The 27,951-nt window shown below is 39.3% G+C and overlaps 1 long non-coding RNA gene across 1 annotated transcript; it reads left to right on the top strand.

The window, feature by feature from the left end:
• Positions 1-339: 339 nt before the first annotated feature.
• Positions 340-27,008, top strand: LOC118684098 (uncharacterized). Its single transcript, XR_004979770.1, has 3 exons — positions 340-485; positions 23,351-23,480; positions 26,934-27,008. It is a non-coding gene; the product is annotated as an uncharacterized LOC118684098 (long non-coding RNA).
• The last annotated feature ends 943 nt before the right edge of the window (positions 27,009-27,951 follow it).

Here is a 27,951-nt window from a genome sequence, read left to right as displayed (position 1 = left end):
TAGGCAGGAAAGAAAGTGGTCTTTTTAAAAGCATGAGAAAATGTTCCTTCTTTTTGGTCCTCAACCATCTGGGCAGGCCCTACTCCTCTCTCTCTCTCTGGCAAAGGCAGAGGGAAGGAAAAGGGGCACGGATGGTGGTAATCTTGCTGAAAGAGAATTAAGAAATTCCTTCAAAACATGAATGAATGAGACTTCCTATAGGGGAGGGGAGTCTGTGTTCCAAAGAGATGTGAAAGGTTGTAGGCAGGGGGGAGGGAACAGGGACACAAATACATCAGTGAGCTAGTGAGTGATGTAAGGAGCACCTATGTTTTATTATGGTTTTCTCTCAACATGTTCTGGAACCCAGAGCCAGATTTCTTTATAGACCCCGCGTGTGAACCCTGCAGCTAATGGAATGTTAATGTTTCCTCTTTCACCCTCTGAAGCTGAGAGGAGTCTTTGACTGCCTGTGCATGCATACTCCTATGTGCATATGTACTCAGGTGAGAGAACCACTATGTGTGGGGGGGGAAAGAAAAAAAAAAGGGGGGGGGGGGGTAGCAGCCACAGGTTTCAGTCCAAGTTTTGAGATACAGGAATTTCATTAAGTATTCAGCAAGGGCAAAGAGGATAACGCCTGAATGAATAACCCATCGTTCTGAGATTTCTAGCAATACAGTTAAAATAAAAGAATTTCACAAGAGGAATCATTCTCCTTTCCAAATAGCTCTGTGTGAAGGGTCATCCCTGTGACTGCACAGGTCAAGAGATTATTCCACTAACTGTTTAGAGTTAAAGCTGTAAGCAGTAGAATAAATATTTGATATTACCACAGTAAGCATGTAATAGCGAAAAACAAGACTGACAACCTTCTTAAAAATAATCTAGGCCAAATTATCTGCTGGCACCACTCTGCTCTTGAAGTCATGCCAGCAGGGAGTTTGCTGTTACATTTTGAGCTGCTAAAGGAAGTTATCACAACAGATTTTCTCATGACAAAAACAAAAATAATTAATTGTACTGGAAGGAAATTGAGTGAGGATTAGTAGATTATCACATGCCAGAATGACCGAGTTTCTGCTAGCTGTGTCACTGGTTTCTGTCCATTTTCCATCCACTTTCATGCAGAGCAATGGATCCACATTCATTGAGTTTTCAGCACCAGAAGCAAATCAATGGTTGAATCAGCGAGATTTCCTGCATCATGGTCATATATAACATGAGAAATAGAATTCCCTTGATATTTTCCATTACAATTACATTCAAGATTGAATTTCAGTAAAGGTTCCTGTTTCTAAAGAGAGGACAATCATTAAACACTACTTGCACATTTTACTCTTCAGATAAAATAATTGTTGTGCTTCATTCCAGAGCTGTACAGTGCCAAGCAAGAGATGTAGTCACCAGGATCAGTCCACAGAAATTTCCTGAAAGTACCAGGACCCCTTGTAAACATGATTATGAACATGGGTTAGGCCCAGAAGGAAGTCAAGAGTCACCAAAACAGTAGCCTGGCATTCATAAGCATCATCTCTCTGCTTGTGTACACAAAGTATATGAGAAATTCATCCCATAAAGGCCAAGGTTTATAGTGGGATTTAAACCCACTGCAATTCTAGCTAGAGAAGTCAAACGTAAGACAAAAAGCAGGCCAGATGCAGCCTTGCCTTCACCTGCACAAACATTGGTTGTGTACTTCACGTCTCCCAAAATTTCGCTCAGCAAGAGAGTGGACAGGTGTGAGGAAAACTAAGTATCATATATCCTAAACAAAAATGAAAAATGCAGACATAATTGTCACCAGGCCTCGGGACAAGTTCTCCTTTTTGATAACCAAAAAGTAAATTATGCCTTGCCTGACTCCCAGTGAAAAGAACAACAAAATGGAAAAAAAGCGGTATTGGATTAGATTTAATTGCCATGTATGTTTTCCCTACCAACACATTGAAAAGTGTCATACAAGCTCCAGATTCTTCTTTCCTGTGGGTTGAAGTATAACACTTTTTACTGAACAAATTACACTGCAGCAGCAAATTTCACAATTTATGAGGAAAAAACCTCCAAACATCTAAACCCTGATTTTTGTACTTTTTTTTTCTGAAATTAATAGCAGAATGAAAAACCTAGTTTACATCTACGTAGATTGCTTGTTGCCTGGACTGAGAAATATAAATGCACTCAAGCTGCCATTTTTTTAGTTGTGCTATCAGCTGCAGGGGTTCCATTTTCTTGGATATGGCAGGAATGTAAAGTCAGCTCTGCCTCATTCATGTTTCACCAACTTATCTTCAGGGGAAGCAGGAGTGGGAGGCATATTGGAACAGTGGGGATCTACCACACACCAATACCTAATTCTGATACACCTGAGCTTCAGAATTTACAGGGGTGATGCAAGTTTCCCTTTCCATGCAAGCGGCCCCATTTCTCTCAGACTGACATAAACCCTATCAATGCCTCCAAAAAGGTAAACATTCTATAAAAAGCTAGCAAATGTTCTAAGCCATTTTTCAGTTTTTTAGAAACTAGTTGAAATTAACTGAATGTTTATCAGCTGAATGATTGAGGTTTTGCTTCCCAAATTGTTAAACTATCACAAGCCCAAGAAGGAGGAAGCTAATAACTCCGTTGTCATTTCTTTTTAGTTCCCATTTCTTCCCAACTCTGTTTCTGACGACTCTTGGCAATTCTAGATCAAGGTGCTGACAGTTCTCCACTCATGTGGTCATTAATAAAGCCTTTCCTGTATTTGCTAATGTACAGTTCCAGGCAAAAAGGAAATTCTTTATTTCTTGCACCAATACTCTTCCACTAGATGTGCTGTTACGGACCCATGGCTACATATATACACAAACCACAGCACAGTCACTGGCCCAAAAGCAGACGTTGGCTCCTAAAACACATTTCTGCAATAGCTTTGTTGGTCAGCATGACAGTCACACTTCACACTGTCCTCTTCAGCCCACCAGGTTTCTTACCAGGCCCACCATAGAACAGCTTTAGGCACAGACCAGCCTCCCGAGTGGCAGTGAACTGATCCTCAGGCAATTAACTGTTCCATCCTCCACTTCTCTTCACATCCAGGGATAGTTTTGCCCAGATGCATTAGCCAGCTGCTCACAAACATAACAGATGCTCAGTTTGACTGGTTTTAACCCAAAAGATATAATTAGTGGCAGTTTAACATAAAGACCAAAGAAGAAAAATTTTAACAAGATTACACCTAGATAAACACTGATGTTGAACACAGAGGGCTATGTATGGTTGAAACCAGAATTTGCAACAGGCTTATAGTTGTCTTTTTTCCCAAACTGTATCACCCTCTTTCTCCCACCAGCAAGAGAAGGATCATGGCCCCCCAAAGAAAAAAAAATACTGTCCTCATCAGGAAAGATAGATTCTCAGTATAGTTATTTCACAGAGGTAGTTGATTTTTACTGCATTACTGTACCCTTCATATAGTACCTAGTTGCTAACAAAGAGTGAAAGAACATTACCTAATTTCTGGGACTGATCTATTTTCAGTGATGCAGCCAACACATGCATCTGTTTGGACAAATTCTGAACTCTACCACCATGTGCTTTCCCATGCAGCTATTTCCTTTCTCAGTATGGTGTACAGTTGCAACCTGACACCCTACAGGATTTTCATTAGTGTATAGAGTTTATATAGAGCTAGGTTGTTCTATGAAACATATGATGAAAGAAGGAAACTCCAGTCGAAGCTGTCAAACATTGCAGTTCCAAGATAGGCTCCAAGCTCTTTATCTTGACAACTAAAGCAGGCATTCCCTTCCCAGAGAGTGACCCTACCATACTCTTCTTTTGCAGTCCCAGCTCCAAGCAACCAGAGTATGCTAGTTTTGCATAGATCCTAATTAAGAATGAATTTAACAACAGACTTTGGAATGTATTTAGAGTTCTCACATGAATTTTTTAGACATGCTTGATGCCAAATGCTCAGCATGGCATAACATACCCAGTACAACTTATACCTTTAAATTCATGCATTTTTGAAAACAACATGGGTGTATTTTCGAATTTAATCCTGACACCCATCATCTTTTACAGAATAGCTTCCTGCAGGGTTTTCAGTACACAGAGCAAATGGCAGAAAACAATCAAAATCCCTGTTGCTATTATAGGTGACGGACTCTTGTTGTCTAGCACTTGGCAGCTATCATGGAAGGAAAGGGACATAATTATACACACTTGAAGCTTCATTTCCTTCACAAGCACCCTTCATTAGTACTCTGGTAAATATACTTGCACATCTTCATGAAGACAAACACTGCTTTTGCAGGATGCCTCATCGATGCTCTAATTTGTGGTGGCAAAACACATAGCAAATAATTTATCAGCTTTTTTGTGGTTTTTCCATGAACTGGGGAAGCCATGAGCCAGCTATTACCACATTATTGTTAATAGCAAGGGCCAATGTGATTTCATATAGCCTGGGTTTTTCTGTTATACATAGAGACCAAAAAACTCTGCTACTGACTTTCCTTTTTCCTAGGGCAACATTTTTCATCCCCCTCTCCTCACATCTAGTTTGCATGTTCTTTGGAGCAGGAGTGTTTCTGTATGGCACTTCCCAAAAGGGATTTTGTTGTAAATGTCTCAGGCAGTCAGCTCTGAACTTCTGAAACAATTGCCTTTCCCGTCTACTGCAGACTTCATATGTGACAACAGGCAGGGCAGTAAAGACATCCACACCTCATTTAGACTCTACATCTAAAAGGGACAGAGTGAAATATGATGTATATTGTCCCATCAGGTATACAATTCACACAGATAACTTGTTTGCTGAGATTTCTTGGAGACTGATAAAACTCAGGTGCTAAAATCCCATTCTCATCAACACTTTCAAGTTCCTCACCGGCCCTTTCTATGGCTTTAAAACAGATTTCTATGATGCTATTATCTTATAGTTTTACTTTATAGACTGCTTTGCCAAGCTGTAACAGAGTAAAATTTCAGGGAGATGTCCTATCATCCCATTCTCTATTTTTCCAAAGGGCAAATAACTCTCAAAAATCCTTCTCACATGTAAAATGTAGATACTACCCCTGTCCCTCTCACACACAGACAGCATTGACATTACCAGACAGAAATATTATTTCCTCTTTTTACCACTTCATTTTCCTGCTGTAGCCCCTGTAAAATTCTGGGACATCACCAGGCTTGTAGAAGCAGCCACTCTCTCCCCTCTCTGCTCCTGTTCTCTGTTCATTCATAAATTCAGAAGTACCCTGCACAACACAAAATCCTTTTGTGGGTAATGTGATGTACATATCATTGCATTAGCCATATTTACTAAGCTATAAGCAAATTATGTTTTGCATCATAGCCGTGAAGACAAATATATTAATAGAATCAGGTACCTTTCCAACCAGATGGAAATTTGCTAATGCAATAGGAAGTTGCTTATTAAATACAATGAACTTCTGGTGTCAGGAAATACAAACTGCAAGCATCATCAGGTGAAGGGAAAATGGCTACTTTAACGATCCTACACACAGATACATAAATTTATCCTGATTAAAATAAACCCTCGTCAATACTTAGACTCTAAATAGGGTTGTTTAGTTTTTTTTTTAATACACATCACAATAAACTGCTAAAGAAAAGACTGTTGTCATCTATTCACAAGTCGGAAAAGAAGCTATTATGTAAGTCCTGACTTTAGACCAATACTGGAATGAAGAAAAAATCCTTTAAAGCACTCTGACATTAGCATTCTGTGCAGATGTTCTAGACCTTTCAAGCAGTGATATGATATGAGACAGGCTGTACCAATATTTTTAACCATATGAAACAAACAATGAATGGTGCTTTTACATAATTTGTGAGAAATAGCATCAAGAATGCGCAAGCTGCAAACAAGCAGAGCAAGACAATTAGCAATGCATTTACTGATATCAAGAGAAAACTTCTTTCAATAGCAATAATCAAATCCAGGATGGCAATTGGAGAACACCCTATCTTATTGATTACTCTGTGCAAACTGGTCACCGAGCAGTTACCGAGTTGTTCCAATTCTATGTCATGCCTTGCAAGAACAGGTAAGGACACAGCCTCAAAAACCTAAAATTTCACATTCCCCTGTAGGGCACATCATCCTCAAAATGGACTCATCACAACAAGGCTGCATAAATGGATACATTCTAAACATAAAACCATGCTGAAGCTCAAAAAGTGCAAGTTACTTTCATTTAGGTGCACAAAACCAATCCATGGAAAATGCCTGGATGAAAGCATCTGTGTTTGAACTACCTGAAAAAGTATTCTGCCCAGAGAGGCACCAAAAAGGGTTAAGTAATTCCTCTTAGAATAGTCCTCCTGGCTGCCTGGATAAAGGCCACCGTGAGGTACAAACTAGGACAGTGGCATTCCATTATTAAGGCCCCACCAGTATTTCTTCTTAATGGATACTTAGCAATTTTCTAGCTCTCTTCTTGAATATTTTGTTTCAGCAGTGCTCCAAACAGCAAATATTTGCAGTGTGGATTTTCTAAGGGTTATTCTGCCTTTCAGAGGTTAAACTAAGCAAGAATATTTTTGTTCTTGGTTGCAAACAGCAGCATACAGTCCATTCAGCGTTTCTGCACAATAACCCACCTACTTTCTTCATAAAACAAATTAACATCACAAATCAATATTCAGAGGGGGTTTTGTTTTGTGCTGGTTTTAAGTGACAGAACTGCTTGCCTTTCCTGTCAGAAGAATTCTACCAGAAGTGTGCATTTTCAGTCCAAGAAGCTGTCACATCAGCATATTTCGGGGAGACTATAGATGTTAGCTCGTACGCCTTCTCATCCTTCTCTGAGAACTCAACAAAACAGCCTGCCACCCACCACAGTAACCTAAGAGATAAAACACACAACAGCACTTACAGAATGAGAGGGCTTTCGAAGCAAAGCCTAATTAAAAAGACACACACAATAAGACTATAGCTGAGCATCGAAGTGCAACATCATAGCAGGTAATTACGCAGAAAACAACATCCTGGTACCACAACTAGCCTGCTCCTACAGACAGCTTAACCTAACCTATGGAGCACAGTACTTCTCAGGCTTGCTGTAGGAGGCTCAGGCCCAAAGACCCACTTCCTTTAATCAAAGCTATCATTAGTAGGTATACAGCATTTTCCAACTTCACGGTCTAGGAGCTGTAGCCTAAACAAGGCATAAGCATGAGGTTACAAACCTGCCACATGCTGTACCCTCATGGGAAGCAAGAGGTGTCTGTTGCACTTGCTCATTAGGGTGGACTAACTGGGATCCACTGAGGATTCAAAGGACCAAATAGCTGTGAACATCAATACTATGAAATCCAAGGCCGCATAGTTCAGGGCTAATGCCATTCTAAAGGCTACAAGTTAATCATTAGAAAAGGACAAGGAAGAGAACCTGGGAAAACCAGGTGATCACTGGATGAAAATGAGTAACCAGTGTCATAGGGCAAGAAGAAGGAAATGAAATCCTATGGGGTTTTAATGAAAGCATATCAGTGAGATCTCTCTCAAACACCAATCTCCAACTTCACCTGTTTGAGAAAGGATCACTAAAACACCTATGGTAATGTGTTGTAAAACTTCCAGTGTAGAAATGGACTGCTAGAGGGTAAGAATACTTTGGAAAAGAGGCCAGAATGCATTAGTAACCACTGCACATCCAGCTGAAGAGACACATCCAGCTGAAGTCCAGCTGTGAGACCACCAGTAAACTGTCCTGCACTGTGTGGACAAGCCTTGTCTTTTAAAGGCTTACTCCAAGAAGTACCAACACAGACACATGGTCACTAAAACCAGCATTCTTCACATGCACATTGATACCAGATTGACTCACATCACTGGAGTGAGTCAGTGACTCACATCACTGGAGTGGTGTACACGACAGTTTCCTTCTGGGCACAAGATTCAGGTATTGCACACATGTAGGCATCACCGAGACTTCAAACCTCCAAAACATTGCAACATGCATCTGTTTTCTCTTGGCAATTATTTTCCTAAAACAGGCATAATACATTTCTTTCTGTTAGCTTATGCCCACCTTTACCTGTGGAGGTATGTTTGTGCAGAGAGGTAAAAGACTTCATGGCAGCTGGTGTGGAAAAAAACATTTAGCTTTTCCTTATTTAAAAGGTCCATTAAAATTATCCCAAAGGTGAACATTCTGTGCCACTACTGAAAGATTGTTGCACCAGGATTTCAAATCCAGTGTTATCATTATGAAAAGAAATTCCAGACATCTAGCAAAAACACAGCTTAACCAAGCAGAGTTTCTTTTACTCATTGCTGCAAAAGCAATAATGGAGAAAATGCAAATAACCCCAAAGTCAATCTTCTGTATATTGTGATAGTAACTTTTTTTTTTCCAAAGCTAGTAAAAGATTCAATAAATTCAGCAATTTAAAAAAGCAGTTGTTTATACTTACTACAGTATTAAAGAAATATATTTCACTTTGTATGGTTTGAAATTTTGACATCATTCTTGGCTTCAGTATCACACCCAATTAAGAAGCCCCTAGAAGAGTGAGAACAACAAGAGCCACTAAGCGTGTCACAACACAGGGTGAAGGGAAGAAGTGCTGGAAGTGGAGGCTTTTCAAAGCAAGCCTAGGAAATTGTGCTGCACAATGAGTGCAGAATATGTTTTTTTCTCTTCCCCCCACAGCCTCCACCTCCTGCCCTGCTCCTCCTGACATACACACACATTTTATGGCCTAAGAGCCAGCGAAAAAGGGTGTGTTCTTTCAGGTTTATAGCCTTGACTAATGGAATTGCTCTAAATAACATTTTGATCTTGTAAGGTCATGCAGAGTGCTATACCTTTCCTTTAATGATTCAGGTCTGGACGAAGCATTTCCCAGAATTGAGATGGTAATGAAGTCATTAGTTTCTTCCTACTTGAAGCTCTGGCTAGGAAAGGGAATTCTATGGGTAAAGTCTGAGAGGGTCTTTTTCATAAAGCTCATACCCAGCTGAGCTGTAACACCTGTTACATTTTCCCAGGAGCCTGAGCTGTAGAGCATTTCCAATCTATTTGCTCTTCTTCTCCTACAGCACATTGACAAAAGCGGAGGGAATGGGTTTTCTAAGGGAGTGCTAATTGAAAAAAAAAAATCTATGCCTGGTGCAAATGTTAACTCACATCCTAGTTAAGATAGTGATGATTATTTCCTTGTCTTTGAAAATATAAGCCATTCCAGACTGCATTTTAATTAAAAATACACATTTGAAATTGGTTCTTTAATAATTCCTCACCTTTTATGTACAATATAAAGGATGAAGAATTACTCCAAAAAAACCCCACTATTGAAAACAGGCCCTTATGCTAAGTTTTTAATACAAAAGTACACTCACTGCTCAGTAGGGAAACACAGTGCTAAGCACATACCAATAAATATAGAACTAACAATTACATATACATTCTTACAGTTCATGGAGAAACTGTTTTAAAATATGGTTTCTCAAGTAAAGGGAACAATAAGCCTGGATATCCAAGTTCCACCACTGAGTATCTGTGTTAGACAGATCCACAAGTTAGACTCAAAATTGATATACACTTAGCAACCAGCAAATGTATCTTGTTTTGCCACTGGTACCCTCTCAGACCTCCCTCCAAAGTAAGTCCATATATAAATTGAGTTTCATAGAGCAGACCCAGGTGTTCCAATGCATTTGCCAGCTAATTAGCACACATGCATACACACAGAGTAATAGCGCATTAGAAAGGAAAGTAGTTAGAGACATTCTTTGACTGAGGGATCTATTCCCTCTACCAGATTGAAATAATGCAGCCTTGCTGAGCACCTGAACATGCCACAAAAATCAGCTTTTCTCAGTTGTGAAGGTATGATCCAGTGATGGGACACACTTCTCCTTTTGCTGCAGACCCATGTGGCTGTTGCTGTGAGCACTAAGACTTTATAGTCAGAGACAGAATGAAATTCTGAAGAAATGCCTGAGACTATCCCCAGCATCCTAAACATAACACTGGGGCTTCAGTACACCTATTATTGCAGTCAGAATATTCTGTTGCACTGCACTTTTTACCTCACTCTTATCTCTGAAAAGCTGTTCTGAAAAGCCTCTAAAAATGACTGGGGATTTTCAGTTGGAATTTTTATTTGGGATGGATATTTTGGTTTTTTTGGTCAGTTTTGTCTGAATTGGTTTTTTTAGTTCGACAACATATTGCACAAATGTATAAACAAATGGAATGTGGCATGGAAATTCCTGAGCATCTTTCCAGCACTTAGGAAGTCCATATCAAGAAAGAAGAGGTATGCCACTAAAGAATAAAATTAATCTTGCATTTTTAATAAAACAGAGGGTGTAAGTCAAGAAAAAATACTACCCATCCTCATTTTTATGATTGATATGCTAAAATAACACATTAGAAAAAAGTAAAGCATTCATTATGAAAAGCCAAAGGCTGGAAAAACCTCTAAGATTATCAAGTCCAGCCTTAACCCCCCACTGTCATGTTCAGCACTATATCATGGCCTCATGCGCCACATTTACAGATCTTTTGAACACTTCCAGGGATAGTGATTCCACCACTTCCCTGGGCACTCTGTTCCAATGCCTGAATACCCTTTCACTGAGCAATGTTTTCTTAATATCCAATCAAAAAACACCACCCCAGTGAAGGAAGGGTCTGTAGGCAAGCAGGAGACAGCATCTCATACTCAGTCCCAATTCTGAGCACATCAAAACAGCAGCTTAATTTTTTCCCTTGTAAACTCAGCCTTAGCTTTTCACTGTAATGTGAAAGTTTGCTATTTGATGCACCTGAAACACACCTATTCCGCCATTTTAGCCATTTCCCAGCAGCAATATCCCTCTTGTCCACAGCTTTCATAATTATTTTTTCACTTCCTTCCAAACTGCCCCTTTATTCAGCAAGTGGTATCCTCCACACACAGAACTATTGCTCTTCTTTAGCCTATTCGACCAAGTGAGCTGCATAAAGTCCAGTCCAGACCTTTCTAAACTTCACAATTGTCTTTATATATTCCTGCTTTACACTGGTTACATCCCCACTTTGAAAACAATTAACAGGATCTACTGGTACTCCATGTGAGGCAAAGTATCGTAGCTAGATGAGCACATTCTCTATCCAGTGCTAAGCCTTCCCAGAATGAGGTGATTCCTGAACCACCAACAATCAAAATCTGCTGATGGCAAGTTTACCGAGCTCCTATCACCTTTCCTTTTGGAGAACAAAGGCAGACCCTGGCAAGCAGCTGTCTGAAAATGACTGTGCCCAAAGACTCCACAATCCTTGGGCTTCTAGTTGCAACTTTCTCAACACTTACAGATGAGCTGGCCATGGCCTGCCAAAAGGGCAGAATTAGAAACCTGGAATTCAGAGACTTTATCTGTACCCTGGAATTTGAAGAGAAGTAGAAACTGACTCATTTCAGCTTCGCACTTGGCACAAGTTGCTTTCTCCACTGTGTCAAACTGTTAAGAGTGAACTGTTGGAAACAAAAAAAGAAATCTCCTTCAGCATCTCTTCCCTGCCTACAGAGCAGTAGCAGTCCAGCAGTAGCAGTCCAGCAAAGTTAGAGCTGCATTCCCACGTGTGAATGAGCATGAAGTGAAAGATGTCATTCAATTAGGCTGGGGCTGCCTGTGGCATAAACAGTCTGTAAATCTGACTATATGTCTGAATATGTCAAGAACTACCACAATAAAAACCATGTATAAGCAAGGACATGAAATGGAAGCTAAATAACTGAGTTTGAGAAAAAAAAAAAAAATTTTCAATCTTGTTTAATTACTCTGTTTTCTTATAGAACAATTCAGCCTGTAGCCTCTCTTCTCCCAAATAATAATTAACTAACCTAACAAACTGCTACAATTATCAAGTTATCATAAACACCTCAATGCTTTAACAAACTTACTGACACCTGCCAGTCCAAAGCTGTGTTTCAGATTAAGGCAATACTGGTCACCTGCTGTACACATTCAGAAAGAAGAACACATGCAAAATACACGGCATCAAAATCCATGGAAACTAATGTAAAGAACTCTGAAATCTTTTAATGAGTAATACATTTTAATTACTACAAATTTTCCTACACTTAAAGCTTTAACTTTAATACATCATTTTTTTTCTGTTTTGTTTAAAATCAAAAAGCTTGGGCTCTGTCACCAATGTGACACTTCCAGAGCAAGGGAAAGAGAGGAAAAATACCAGCTCTCATATTCATCAGAGTTCAAAATAAAAGGAGAACCACAGAGCATGGCAGAGATTTAAAGCTGAAATTAAATACCCTTTGTACATTCCAAAATAAATTTGTTTTGAGCAAGTTAACAGCTTTTGAAATATCTAATACAGAGCTGCACATTATCATCATTTCCCTACCCTCTCTCTGCCATTCAATGTGCGCAGCTAAGAAAGAAGAGAAGAATGGAAGGGAACTCAAGCCTGACTGCTGTTCACACTTTAACTTGTATGTTATGTACATAGCATTTTACTGTGAACTGACTTGGAACAGAGCTTCTGTGAAATTTTCTTACTAAACTCACATTTTCCATTCAACAAAACACAGTCACTCAGAAGGTATCACATGTCCAGATGCCATTTCTCACTGGTGAACCTTCTGCCCACTCCAATCTTATTAAAGCCTAGTAATTAGGAAGCTCAGATGGGGCACACACCCAGATTCAAGCCCCCAGCCTAGCTGGCTCTTTCACAGCAACAAGACTATCTAACCACCAAGTATCTCCCCGTTCAAGTGTTCCTGTTGGAACTGTTATAGTTTGTACTAGTAACAGGAAATCACCAAGAAGGGGAAAAAAAGGGAAACAAGTGGTCATCTTGGTCATTTCTCTGGGGTTTTGGAAAGCAATAAACACCAGGCACATAGCCTAAGTCAATATCCTGATCACAGACTCCCCTGCAGGGCTGTGCTCCCTCCATACTACCCCAGGTGAAAGGATTTGATATAAAAGTTCCGCACATTCAGGACAGAGAGGTGGAAGCACACAGATGCTGGTTTTACAAGAGAGAGTACGAAGTCAAAGGGAATTCAACAACACTTCACCCACTTCAGTGTCCTTGAAAAATCCCCAGAAGTGCTGATCCTTATGTGTCTTTCTCCACTTGAGAACTGTGCCTGAGTGCCTTGTACAGGTTCTATAAACAAGACATAGAGAAGCACCTCACAGGCAAAGTAGAGAAAACAGCAAGCAGATTCTCCAAGGCAACCTGTACAGTGTTTACTGACAGTAAAGCATCGCCACATGGCATTTTCTCAAAGTGGTAGGTGTCTCAGATTCTGGGAATGACATTCGTGGGAATTCTTCCCATGCCTGCTCCTTTGAACAGTATTATAATGCTCCATACATGAGATTTTATGTTAAAGCAATTGTATGGCATATTTGCTTCTCAGATTTTATATCACAATCACAGGATTATTCTGCTTCTTGAGTGTTTACTATGAAAAAATAGTTAAAGACAGGATGACACTATATTTATGCCCTAAAGAAAATCTACCTCATTCAAAAGACTCCTCAAGTTTATTACTGATGCACTTGTAAAATTATATATATTTGAATATAGATATTGAAAACAACAAACCAAAACAAACAGAAAACATATAAGCTGAAACTTAAGCTTACCAGACCCAACAGCATATGCCCCTACCTTTTGTAGCAGATGCATGATCTTTAGCTGTGACTGTACATTGCTATTACACCAATGACAGATCTGATTCAAGTCTTTATACCATTTACTTTTGAGGGTTTTACTCCTACTCTAGGCCACTAACCTTCAATTGTGGTGACTCAAGTGTTTATCCAGCTATATTCTTGATAGTATCCTCTCAATATTTTTTTAAACACCAAAGAAATAATTTCAAAACTACACAAATTTGCAGGGTACTAAAAAAACCTCCAAACTCTACAGGTGATTTTAACAGATCTTTCTTAAAGTGTTAGAGTGCAAATATTTGAACTGTGAAACACAGAGAAAGCACATTCTGGAAATCAATAAAGGTAAGCAGTACCATGTTGTGCAATATCTACACTGTATCTGCTCCTCAAAAGTCATGGTCCCAGAATCATAGCCTTGATATTTTAAGTCTCTTGTTTTCTCTCCCCCAGTGTGTGACCACCATACACTCTTTCCTGACAAATTTGTCCCCTACAGGAGCTGTGGACCCCTCTCTTAGCTTTAGCTCCTGCTATTTGAACATGCCAGTTCTCACAGAGCTCTTTAATATTACCGCTTTTCAAACATTGATTCATGCATGGTGTTATACTATCTCAGCAACAAATAACTGAAATAGTAAATTACTTTTTTTTGGGAATTTCACATGTTTTGGGAGGTTTAGGCTGGATATTAGGAAAAATTTCTCCACTGAATGAGTGGGTCAACATTGGAACCAGCTGCTGAGAGAAGTGGAGTAGTCACTATCACTGGAAATGTTTAAAAAAAAAGTCTACATGACATTTCATGACATGGTACAGAGGGTATGGTGAGACTTGGTTGAAGGCTGGACTTGATGACCTTGGAGGTCTTTCCCAATCTTCATGATTCTTCATTCCCCAAGATCAGTTTGAACAGTCTGCCTAAGGGTGATTATACCTCCTCCAACTGCCTTGCTGACTATAAGCTCTGTTGGGTAGGCACTATCTACACCCAGCATTCACACATTATGTAAATTGCTTGAAGCTCTCATTTTTCATTGGTCTTAAAGGCTGGGGTTTGGGGTTTTTGTTTGTTTGTTTTAAAGTGGACTGTTAAATGTGACTTGCAATGTATCCTCCCAACACCCAAGGTAAGCCAGGGTCAGGCACTGCTCTGTTGTTTCCAGAAATTACAATGCCAAGAGTGACTTTGGTAATGGTGAGAAGAGTGCTTCACCTGATGAACATACAGTGAAGACAAAGAGAGAAGACACATAAACATATCTTTGACACTGATAACGATACCAAAGAAGAGCTGGAAAAGACATTAAAAGTGGATTATAGGAGATGCGTCATTTTAGCGCGAAATTACAAGACAATTATTCATGTCTGCTGAGACATTGCTTCTCAGTTTTTTAGTAATGGCTACCTACTTCTTCAGCAATTTCTGGGTCAGAAGAAAACCAGAACATTGCTTACCAGTTCTGGGTAAGAAGAGAATCAGAACATTGCTTACCACGCCTCTCAGACTGCATAATAAACAAAAGAGAAATAGTGATCAGAGGGAGCTGGTTCCATCTCAAAGATATCTAAAAGGGAAATTGGGGTGGACAGAACAACATTCCAGTGGGAAAATTTATTTACATTTTAGATTGAAAGAAAACAAATCAAAAAGATGCTCTACAGCATCACTGTCTTCAACAAATGATATAGTAAGATGGGAAAATGAAGAAAACTGGTGCATCATAAGCTAAGAGCCTTCTGGAGCAGGGAAGGCAGGTCAGCGTCACGTCCAGAATTACACAAACACTTTTGGTGGGAGATAAGTGACTATATTCTGACAGCAAATACATGCACCATCAGACAACACTGTGTGGCTTACTACCTGCTATCAGGCATCAAATATGTCTAACCTCAGTAGTGACAAAGAACAGAACAAGACTTAAAATGGGTACCCTAAACTGGAAAGAGATCACACATAAGTACCTATGGAGTTTCCCAATGGATGAATCTCCTGGAAACCACTGAACTGAAATTGGATATTTCTGAAAGATACTCAATCAATCTACAACTAGAGGCTCTGAACTGTAATTGCCAGGAGTAGTTCAAAGTCATTTGTTGAAGAGGTAGTTGGATGAAGTGTTGTCAAAACAGTCCATTCTTGCCTTAAGAAGGCAAGGTCCTTCCAGTCCTCCTTACCTCCAGCCACATGAACAGCATCAGAGGGAAAAGACATCTCACATTGTAGGAATAAGCATAAATCCACTCCAGATATTGTGAGGACCTGTGCAAAAGCACAGAATTTGGAAGCACATGTAAAGTGTCTGAGGAACGAGGAGGGATTCAGGACTATCTCAACATTCAGAGGAGGTAAAAGATGGAGAAAGTGGGGGAGGGAAAGAAGACCAAAATCCCTCCTGTGATAAGGTAAATCCTCAGATTACAAGACATGGGGGCAGGGAAGAGTTTAGGCAGCAAGCTGACAGAACACCCCTTCCACTCCCTCACTAGGCTAATTCTCCATGAGGATATTCAGCTTCAGTTTACATTTGTTATCAGGTCAGCTTTCTATGCAATCTAAACAATAAAATACATGCAGGAGAGGTGGGCAAACTGAATGCATTCTAATTTGTCACATAAAGCAGGGACAGCCTAATTCATGTACTATTCCTACCCTCATTTACACAGGTAAGAAAGAGCAAAAGGAAGGAAAAACTCCTGGGGGGGGATGGTATGGGGGGGGTGGTGGGAAAAGCCTTTTTATTTTGCTAAAGGACCCCAGGGAAGGGCCCCTGAAGCAGAGGCCCTGCTTTTACAAATGCTTCCCTTTCCTTACACGGTTCCTTTAATACAAGTAAAAATTTCAAATTCCTCATTTGTTTAGCCTGAAATCCCTTGCACATTTCCCACAAACTACTTCCTTTTCTCTCTTTTTAGCTGGACTCCCTCTCTTTTTAATGAAGAGAAGTTCAGAGAGTTTTTCCCATGAATAGATGGCGGGCACCTGGGAGTTATGAATTTTAAAGTGATCATTTTCTTTCAGCCCCGCTGGACAATGGGGATCTCCTTTTGACTCACTTTCACAGCTTTGAGAGGCTCTCAGATCAGCCACATTCCAATCAGACTGGAGTCAGATCAGAGCCAGGCTGGACTGCATCAAGGTCTCTCGCACAGAAAGACAAGGAGCAGATGGCCAACACTGAGCTCTCCTCCCCTTTTCAGAGTGCAATGGAAGGCAATGTGGGAAAGCGTTCCCCCAGCATTGCCTATTGATTTCTGAATAGGACCACCACATGCCACCAGCCTGTAGGTATGAACCTCTGTTAACAGATGGTGAGATCATTATGAGCAATTAATTCCTTTAATGTATCAGTGGGAACATGTTGGAAAGGGTGATGCAAGCACAGAGTGAATAGTGAACTTCTCATTCCTTGGGGAGAGCTGCGGCTACATCACTGAGGGATGGGAACAGTCGTTCAAGACTCTGCGCACACTGAGAACCAGAGTTAGCCATTTGGTCCACAGACACAAGGCATGGTTTTTATTAACTAATCATCCCTCCCTCGTTGATATGTGATTAACAACAGATTTCTTTCTAGGTCATTTTTGGAGAGACAAACAAATCAAAACAATGGGGGAAAAAAATCCCCAACTATCAACACGGCAGGAACACAGGGAGTTCGGTCGAAAGACAAGGAGGGAATATTGCTACCAAACTTTTTGTTGCATAAAATGTGATTTAGACTGGCTATGAATTAAAAAGGAGACAGACTATTTTGAACACAACTATGTGTATATAAATAAATGCGAAGAATTCATAATAGGTCTTAGCACTGAAAATAGAAGCATTCAAAATAAGCCCTTAGCAGTCTTGTCAGAAAGTAACTATGAAAGGAGCTTACAAGTAAGTTATAGATTGCACAATTTGAATATAGATATCATATTGAAATGCAGAGAAATCCACAGAAAATGCTGCATATTTACAGCTATTCATTGTGATCTCAGTAAATTAAAATTCACTGTGCTAATAACAACTCTAAGGGTAGGACATTCCCGCATCATCTGCTTTACATGCATTTATATGACAGGCTTTGTTGTGGTGGTTCTTTTTTTTTTTCTTCATTTTAAAGACAGAAGGAGAAAACTGAAAGCACAATATAGATGGCTAGTTAGCTCTTGGTCTTGAAGATGACAGCAGAATGTGAACAGGAAATACAGGCAACTATTCACTTATTCATATTTAAATGACACTTTTTGCTTGTAATTAAGACACTCAAGTCGTGTCTCTGTTCATGAAATTTACATAACTGTACAATAGCTTGCCTAAGTGAACAGCAAATGGTAGTTAACCTTGAAGTGTATTATCTTAATTGAATAAATCTGGCTATAGTTCAATAAATTTAAACAGAAATAAATCTTTAAAATACTAAAATAATTTTTTAAATGCATTTGCTTTTACATCCTAAGATGGCTTGCTGCTTTTCTTCTAGATTTTTATTTCTGCTGTAACATTGGTCCTTTAAAAAAAAGAAACCATTGCAGAACAACAAAGACATTGATACATGCTTCCTGTTTTCTCCTTATTGTTCGTGGTTGGAGTCAGTGTCACATTCTGGAAAGCCTTGATAAGAATATCAGAATATTGAATCAAAATGTATAACTTGCCTGTTTGAGATAGTCCCTTACCTACTTTCCCTGTCCCTATTGGACTCGTGTTCTTCCCCTCCCCCACCACGTACCAGCTGAGTATCCCATCACACAGTGAGAAACCTAGGTGGGAGAATATAGATTTTTGCATAGGTTAAATAGAAAAGCCACATTCCACCACTCTCCCATTTAAATCAGATTTACATGGGGTGTAAATCCCCTCCGAATAGAGCCATTCACAAAGAGCTCAGAATGATCCCCTCACAACACTGATTACATTAAATCAGTAGCAATCATGTTTCCTGGATTATGTAGTTACAGCAAGAGAAACTGTGCCGTGTATTTATATTTGTGTGAAATAAGTTAATGAGAAGCCACCTGTGCCTTGTATCAGTTTACAAGAAAAAGCAGAGGAACACAGGTGTTTCAGAAATATTGTTGTGTATTTTTACATGAATTTGCAAACACTAAAAATGAACATATTGTTATTAAATGCAGCGACATACACATTTTGAGTGACAATATTTTGGATTTTGTTTGGGCTGTTTTGTAGTTCTTAAAGAACTACAAAAGGCTTGTATCTTGGCCATCAGCAAGAGCTATAATTTGGGTTTTTCTCGCTCCCACAATGTTCACCATTGTACCGTATGCAACACTGACTGTACATGCTCAGTTCTTATCCACATTGCTGGTGAGAAGCATTCACACTGTGAATTACCATTTTTCCCAGCATCTAGTGCTACTCAAAAGACAGCACAATAATACACTAGAAATGCCTTTGTCTGTTAAAACATTATTCTTCATCACTACATGAAAAGCAAATTGTCTTTGTATAGAGGAAGAGTGGCACACAGTAGCTTTGGGAGCTGGGAGAAGGAATTTGTATCAGTAGCTGACCACTCCATAGAAACACAAGCCAGATTCTTCCTCAGTAAGCAGACACATTGATGTTTTGAACCAAATTTTGGCTGTACCTTTTCATGTCATTAATTGTACTAGAATGACTCCAAGATGATAATTTGGTTTTGCCCTTAAGAAGAACATCCAAGGTTTTGGTTTTTTGCTTGAGGTTTGGAGGGGAAAAGAGCACATTTAACAAGAAGTGCTTAATCCCTTTACTTGACGCACCACATCTACAATGAAAGCAAATCAGAAAACCTCATCCTTTCATCAGGATCAATTTAGGAAGACAATAATCAAATGATGAATCATGAAAATTCAAGACCAGCTTTCATTTTTGCAACACAGTTGAACAACCATACTCAAAATGGATGTGTTCTAACAAGGTTATTGCAATTACGTCTTGAAATTAGGCAAGTAATGGGACAAATATCCTTCAAAGGCTATTCTCAATTTCCCCTATGTTTCCTTTTGCCTTCAAATGGAAAAGTAAAAATCAGTATGCACAAAAAGATTCTGTTACAAAAGCCTTAAAACAAATACTTAAAGGACTAGAGAGGGATGCAGCATATTACAATAGTTCCAGATGTTGATGGATTGCAAGAAGAAAAAGAAACTCAGCCAGCAATTCAAAAATTACTCATTCTAGGACAGGAATATACTGACTTACTTTCTCTCCAAAAATGCAGGTAATAAAATCTGCTCATTTTGCTCCTGACAAAGATTATAATTGTAGTTTGCAACCAAGACAGCTGAAATCATTAGTCCTCCCCCAAAGAACTGAAGTGGCTCAGTCTGTCTTGGCACAGTCACATGTATTTAGTCTAGATAAATCATACTTTAGAGGCTTATGAAATCCAGCTATTTGAGAATACTCCTAGCAATTCTACACACTCACTGGACTGGTTTGCCAGCACAAGAACTGTACTTCATAACCTTTGAGCAGAGGCTGAGTAGGAGAACTCCAGTGGGCATCTGCCCATGGAACCTGTATTCCTCTGCTGGCAAAGATGGATTTGCATCTGACTTCCCAGTTCTGAGAGTTTTTTCCCAAATTTTGGTGGCTTACTGTTCAGTACTTATCTATATGGACAGCTTTCCAAAATAAACACATTGTCTAGGAGCTCCCCATAAAGTCACAACACCACCTGCTGAACTTCAAGCTGCTCCTTAGGTTGTTGCCCAGGCATTTCTCATATTAAAAATTTATGCATATTTTATTAATTTTTAGTGAAGCAAAAAATTATATCCTGGATCACTTAAAAATAAATATTTAATATATATTAAAATTTCCAAAGTGTTTTAATCACCTTCCTTAATAAACAGTTTTGCTTCTCTCTTTACTAATATGTAGGTTCTTTTTAATTGTGTCTGTAACAGCACTTTTCCATTACATGGGCACAGACATGACATAAAATTAGAAATATGAATTACTTTCAATTAAAGAAAGTGAATCAGTTTGAATCTGAAAGGATAGAATATTCTGGTAGTGGCAGTTGGGCAGATGGGGAGGCACTTCAGCAAGCTCCAGGATGTCTGAACACTTGACTCTGGAGACAAACCACTTCTATTGCCACGAGCTAACCCTGGTTGGGGCACAGTGCGGTGTCCACAGAACCAAAAAAGTGACACAGGACAACTTATCAATATGTGTCCTCACAATTTTACTCCTTTTAGCAGTGCTGGACACTTTTTGGCACAACTGAGATGTAAACTGAGCTTTGTTACAAGCACACCAATCCCAGTCTGCTGTTTCATTAGAGTAACTCACTTCAGTCAGATTACAGAGGTCCTTCCAGGAGAATACTGCATTCCACTGAACACCACTTTCACCAGTTTCAAATGGAAAGTAAGTAGGACAGTGAAGCCATGCTTCAAACTTCTATTACTTGCATTTTTTTTAAATAAGCTTGCAAGATTGGATAGCTACTTCAACTTGAACAGTCACATATAAATCAAGTTGTAGCAGCATTCAGCACCAAAACCTTTGGCAACAGAAGGATCTGTTGCTTGCATACCACACACATTAAGTACTTGCAAGTGCTCTAAGTTTTTGTTCATTTTTAACAGCATGTAAAGACCTTGTCTATAGTCACTATCACCAGCCAGTAGTTCAATTTGATTGGAACCAGTCTGTAAAAGATGAGGAGGCAAAAAAAAAGTAGGTATGAGCAAAAATCAAATTCCTCAAGCTCTGAATGCAATACAGCTGTTTGCAGCTTAATCTTTTCTCCAGAACCTGTTGAAACACACCAATCATAAACTGTAGGAAAGATGAAACTAGCATCTGGAACATCTAGTGTTCAGGAGTATTTGCACAGGTATATGTGTAAGAGCAAAACTTCAAATGCCTAAGTTCTCCACAAAACACAAGCCAGAAGCCAGATGATACACATCTAAGTGAGATTAAGGTGTGGGGTTTCTAGGGAGAAAGGAAGATTGGTTTGTGGGTTTTGGGGTTTTTTGGGGTTGTTTGTTGGTAGAGTTTTTTTTGTTTGTTCATTTTTAATTCTGAAAATTTTCTTGGTCAGGGCACTGACAAATCTGACCTCTAAAAATTAGCTTCTATTGCCAACACTAATATTTATGGACACAGACCTGCTTGAGTTCCCTACTTTAAAAAGCAGAATGTTTCCACACAAGAATGCAGGTAATTTGGAACCTTCCCTATGTCTCACTATGTTCCAAGTCTATAAAACATTATGTTTGCTGGATTCAGAATCTCTGTCCCATAGGACAAGTCCCAAGGGCTTCACAACTTCATTCAGACCTGTTTTATCTGAGAGGCAAACTTCCAACATTTCTATCAGTAAGGTGGATTCACAGCCTGGTTAGCAACCCATTTTATGAAACCAGTTTAGTCACTTCCTTCAGTGCACGTATTTCACCTGTAAGCATATTTTTAGGTCAAGCGTCTTGACAGCTATCCTCAATCCCAGCATTTTTTTACGCATACACTAGTCATTTAAACTGCCTATTTCCAACTCCCAGAAAGCATCCCTGCGAAACACCTGGAGTTTTCTCATGCCACTGGAATAGCTCCTTCAAGAGAGAAACACCAGCTTTCAGCTAGAGAGGAAGAAAAGGAAACCAAAAGCCAAATCACAGCATGCTGCAACCTGCCATCATGGTCTCATCAGAGTAGCATTAACAATTCCAAAGTTTTTATTCCTTTCCAAGCCTGTCCTGCATGGATGGCAAATAGCATGCAAACTTTGTCTTACCTTTCTCACAAAGCAGCACCCTACAAGCAGCACACCTGAGCATGGTTTCTTCACTTTCAGAACACCTGAAAATGTTAATTTCATTTTTATCATGGGGCAGTATGCATATATTTATATATTGTGGGACTATTCCTCTCCAGTCTCTTTCATACTGACTCTACGTGCATTTGTGCTTGAAGATACCAATTCATTGAAAAAAATGCATTGGAAGGCTTCACTCTTGACTAGAACTCAAAAATATACAAGCCCATTTCTCAGAGACCCATTAAGGCTCCTGTTAGACCCAACAAAAGAATTAGTGATGAAAATGCATTTGAAGTTTAAACTGACTTCAGGGACCTAAAAAAAAATCCCAACACAGAGAGCATGTTTCTGCATGTCTTTGTAGTCTACAGTTGCCATTCTGATACTGTGTCATGTTAGAAACACCGATAGCTACAAAACCAGCTATGCTATGCTGGCAAAGTGCCCCGTGAGCTCAGTGCCCAGGTTTCATCAGAGCATTCATTATCTGTCATCCTCTGAAAAGCAATAAAAGTTTAGAGATGCTTAGTAGCATCTTCCCTGACTTGCATGAAAAGATGCCAAGCAAATACTGATGATAAAAGGTATATCCTTACAGAAGTTAAATCATAGCAAAGCTTATTGCAACTTTTGTTGTTTGGTAAGTCATGGAGAAATCATAGCATCACTTAAACAAGTAGACATTTTAATAGCAACTTCAGAGTTAAAAATTCTCTTAAGTTATAGCTGGTTTAATTTTAAAGAAAGCTACAGAATATGATTCCCCAAACACTGCAGGGCATTTAGAGTCACAGGTGTATACAACTTCTTGGAACAGACACTTATGGACAGTATTCTCATGCATCAAACCTAATACAGGTGCAGTACAAAAGGTATAAACCATGTTATTGTGTGAGGATTAACCCAATACCTTTGATATTAACAGGAGTGTAACCCTCCTGGAAAACAATGGGTTTGATGAAAGCAGCCTTCATCAGAGCTCTTCAATAACATGTTGGTCATCTGACAACTGCTCTTCAGAACAGTCAGTTTCATCCAAATCTACTTCAGCAAAGGTATGGACAGTTGAAATCAAAATTGAAAAATTGAAAAAAAAAAAAAAGATTTTGTCTGCCCTCTTCAGATTGTCAACACTCACACAACATGATTTCTAATTATAGTAAAGGAAAACATTGCAGGGGAACATCTCTCTGTCAAAGCATATTACAAATCACTGTAGTTTCAGACCAGCCTGCACAGAACCAGGCTGCAAGGACCCCACAAGACACTTTTGCTTTGTCATGTGGATAAGGTTCAAAGTCAGGAAGCAAGAGAGTTCACTTCTGTCTGAGTTTAGAGGCATGTGAATGTGAGCTGCTGACACACAGGCAGCAGAGAGTACGAATTTCACCTCGTGGGTGAGGATTCAAGACTGTTGTCTTTATTTTCTTCCCACCCCTACCTATAGTATCCAAACATCCACCCTCCTCTATAGGAATATTGGCTGTCCTTACAAAATCTAAATTCAGTGCAGACAGTCAGAAGACATGTAATATAGTCTGTAAGGGTCAAAAAATTCTCTACCTTTGAAATAAAATTTTCCAACTGTAAGTGTCAGATAGCAAAGGATTCTTTATCTTCATTGGCCACACCAGTACTTTTGCACATCTGAATTTGTCTAGTGTCAGCTGTTAGCTACTTGCTTGTTATGTTGCATACCATTATTCCATAATCCATTTAATCTGTCATTGCTCAGTGTTGCTGATTAAAGAGGCCAATCCCATATTTCTCCTCCATATTTTGGCCATTCATTCCCACTATCTCCATTGCATCAGTATTAACCAAATAACCAAGTAAACTGAAGCCAACTTATTCTTTGGTTTATGCAGGTTAGGAAACTCATCTGGCAACAAACTACCCCAGTTTCACCCAGGAAGCACAAAAACCAGAGCTGGCACAAGGGAGTGGCAAAAATAAGCAAATAGATGACAGTGGGAATGCCCTTTTCAGCAGACACATTGAATTATGCCAGATGAAACAGATCAAGGAACTACAGTACCAATCTGTCAAATTAATCACTGTAACACCTCAGTTTGGGAGGGATTTAGAGAATTCTCTGTTAATAGAACACTAAATAAGGACTAGTTGTCCTAAACCACGTGCTTAGCTTCTTCAAAAGATACTGAGAAAACACGTGGGTAAAATACTCCAGTTTGTTACAATGCAGTGATAGCATTCTAATGATCTTCTCTGGCTTTTAAATCTATGCAACTTATGTGAGAACAGTACTACCCTTTCTCAAATACACTGGTATATTAGAAATTTATCAACCCTCTAACAAATTATTTACATTTCTTAAGAAAGAATTTGCACCTCTTATCCATTAGTTTAATCCCTGCTATGAATACCTTAAGAACAGTTACTTGCATTCTGCATTAATTGGCAGACAATAGTTTTCCTTCCTCCATAAGGTGGGGGGGAGGAGTGAAAAACGAGAGTATCTACAATTAAGGCATTGCTCTTTCATTTCCCAGTGCATACAAAAATCCTAACTGAAGCCACAACTCCATTTTATCCCAACTTTAGCACAGGATGAGTTTTCATTAAGTCAAAGACTCTCAATACATGATATATGGGGTCTGCATAAATATAGATAAGGCTTTCACATTCTGCACCCAGTTTGGTGGTAAAAGTAGGAGTGAGGCCTGCTTTTTTTAAAAAACACAGATCTTCGGTCAAAAATGGTACTTAAATGTCTTTAGAATCCAATCAGTTTTATATGGAACTTCACACTTCTTTCTGTACTGAGTTTTACTAAGATCCTTAAATATATTATAATGAAAAGCTGATTAAAATGACAGGATTTACTGACATCTTGCCACTGAAGAGGGGGGAAAAAAAAAAGGGAATTAAAAAAAAATCAAGACTAAAGAAGAATGTTCTACAGGTTTTCACTGCCTCCTGCTGGCCTCAAGGCTAATGTTTTCACAGGCATATGGTGCCAGGGCACTTGCCATTCTCTTGCTCAGGTTGCCACCAAGACAGATTCTCACAATCAAGCCCAGCGAGAAAAGGTCACGCAGTGGGCTTCCAGCTGCCAGGCTCAGCACTGAGCAATAAGCACCAAGGTGCAGTGCTCTTGATCTCACCTCCCAAGCACATGGCTGGCTGATCAAACAGGCCTTTGATCCAGCTGCTTTTGGCACATCAAGCAGGACAAAGGCTGAAGAGCTGCTCCCATGGCTCAAGACCATTATCTAGTGGGGTTTCAAAACTCCTGCTTTGCTCTGATGCAGCCTCACAATCTGACATCCCTTGGCAGCCACAGTCCCTCTCTCAACAGGGGGCTCAAAGCGCCACCAAGGCACTGGCATAGTGCTGACATAACCAGCAGCCTGTTCTGGGCTGGTCCAGTTAGCCCATGTACAGCAGGGTATTGATGCTTGCAAAGCACAAACTGTCTCTGCTGAAGTTAGCTCAGAAATTCACTCAACTCTGTGCACTATCCTGTGGTAACATACAGCAAAAATTTGGGGAAAGTTAGTTTTTATCGCTCTCTCTTACACACACGGCCTTCAACATGTATCCCACAGGCACTGTTGCTGTACAAGAAGGTTCCGGTTCCTAAATTCCAAAGAACTCACAGCCAGTGTTTAGCACACATCATCGCAAGTGTTGGCTCTTAATGCTTCATTTTGAAGGTCTTAAATGTTAAATTCTGCTATAAATCATCCCCTCTGGCAAACTTCAAACATCAATAGACTCCTCAAAAGCATCTGGTTAAGTTGTGGGTAGAGAATAAAGTTTTATTCAAACCACAAAGGCCTATAGGAAAAGAAGAATTGAAAATAAATAAATAAAACCCAACCAACAAAACCCTTACAATAATTGGCTTTGCCACCTGCACATAAATCCTAAGGAGTTCAACCGGAATACCCAGTACTTCTTCACAAAACATATTCAGGATTGCAGTTCCAGTTTGAAAGTTCATGATACCAAGGCCATTTGAAAGCTGTGCTTGAGTTATTCAGCTCATTTATTTTTAAACCGTACAATTTGTTTGATGCTCAAGACGCCTCTAAAAACCCTTAAAGAACCTGACTGCAATAAGATAGCTCCTGGTCTATTGCACATCCTAAGAAACACATGGGCTGCCTCATGAGGAAATCTGAAAAAGAGCTTCTTCCTCACAAGGCAGCTTCCCACTTGAACTCAGCCCTCCAGACAATAATTTTCCCTTTCACGCTTCCAAACACCTTCCAGGTTCTCCAAGAAACACCAAGTTCAATCTTTGAATTTCTGAAAAGTCATTAAGATCAGGGCAGACACGGTACCTCCTTTCTTGATTCTGTGAAGTAAAATACAGAACCTTGAGGATTTTAATATTTCTAACAAAAAGTGAAACTTCTGCCTTCCACAGCCACAGAGTTCTACCACTCTTTGTCCCACGATGGCCACCCAGGACTTTTATGAACAGTATCACAAGCCAGAAGACCACTGGATCATTTCTCTTTTATTTTCTTTTCCAGATCCTGCTTTCTCAAGTGGTAATACCACCAAGTACCACCCTATTTCTAGTTTGGGTGTCATGAATTTCGTCTGTGGGTTTTTTTTAAAATGAAAGATCAAGGCCTAGAGAAACACAAGCTGTTTTGGTGAAGCAGTTGTTGCTGTAAGTACAATTTGCAGTACATAGACTAATTCACGAGTGGTCATAGAATAAAGAGTGAAATATGAAACAAAATGTTACACTGTCACCTGAGGCTGGTGGGATGTAAAGATTTTATATATAAGGATATATATGCATGATTTAATATGTGAGTCTGTGTCTTGCACAATTAGGTCTGGGGTCTAAATCATTTAACATGCCTCCCTGACACCACAGTCATGAATTACTCTAAAACATTGAATACAACAAACATTGCTTTGGACCAGGATAATAGACTGAAGATACACAAAACAAACACAACAAAACCTACTTAAGTCCTACAGTGGTCATACGCTATTATACATACACATAGAAAAAGGAGCTTCAAAAGCTGCTTTTGGCAAGAACAACTTTGTTGCCTGTATTCACAGGGCTTCTCATATTTGTTGATGTTTGATTATTAATCATTTTATTTCTAAGCTCCAATATCCTAAATAGATTATTTGTTTTCAAACCACTGAGATTAGTTAAATTCTGCTCTACTTATGCTCCCTCCATCCTCCTTACACCTGAGAAAAATCAATACAGTCTTTAAATTTTTTTAATAATTTCTGATTAATCATAAGCTAAATGTTACTATTTACAAAAGATCAAGCAGATCTCAAAGTTGTTTGAAGCTATAGCAAGTGCTTGTTCTTTCCAAGAGCATCTCAGCAAATAGGGCTTATGAGGTATATTCCTGCTAGTTATAAGTGTACAGGGCCTTCTTCTAAATATTAATACCTTACTTTTTCTTGAACATTTAGGGGGAAAAAAATCTTTAAGTATTAGGCAACATACAGAAACTTCACCTCAAAAGATAATTCAATCAGGCTTGCTACTATGCAATCTATTTGCAG

This window comes from Molothrus ater, chromosome 1, assembly GCF_012460135.2.
Source record: "Molothrus ater isolate BHLD 08-10-18 breed brown headed cowbird chromosome 1, BPBGC_Mater_1.1, whole genome shotgun sequence".
In the NCBI taxonomy this organism is placed as follows: Eukaryota; Metazoa; Chordata; class Aves; order Passeriformes; family Icteridae; genus Molothrus; species Molothrus ater.
The sequence above is the reverse complement of the archived record's forward strand: the minus strand, read 5'-3'. Positions and strand labels throughout refer to the sequence as shown.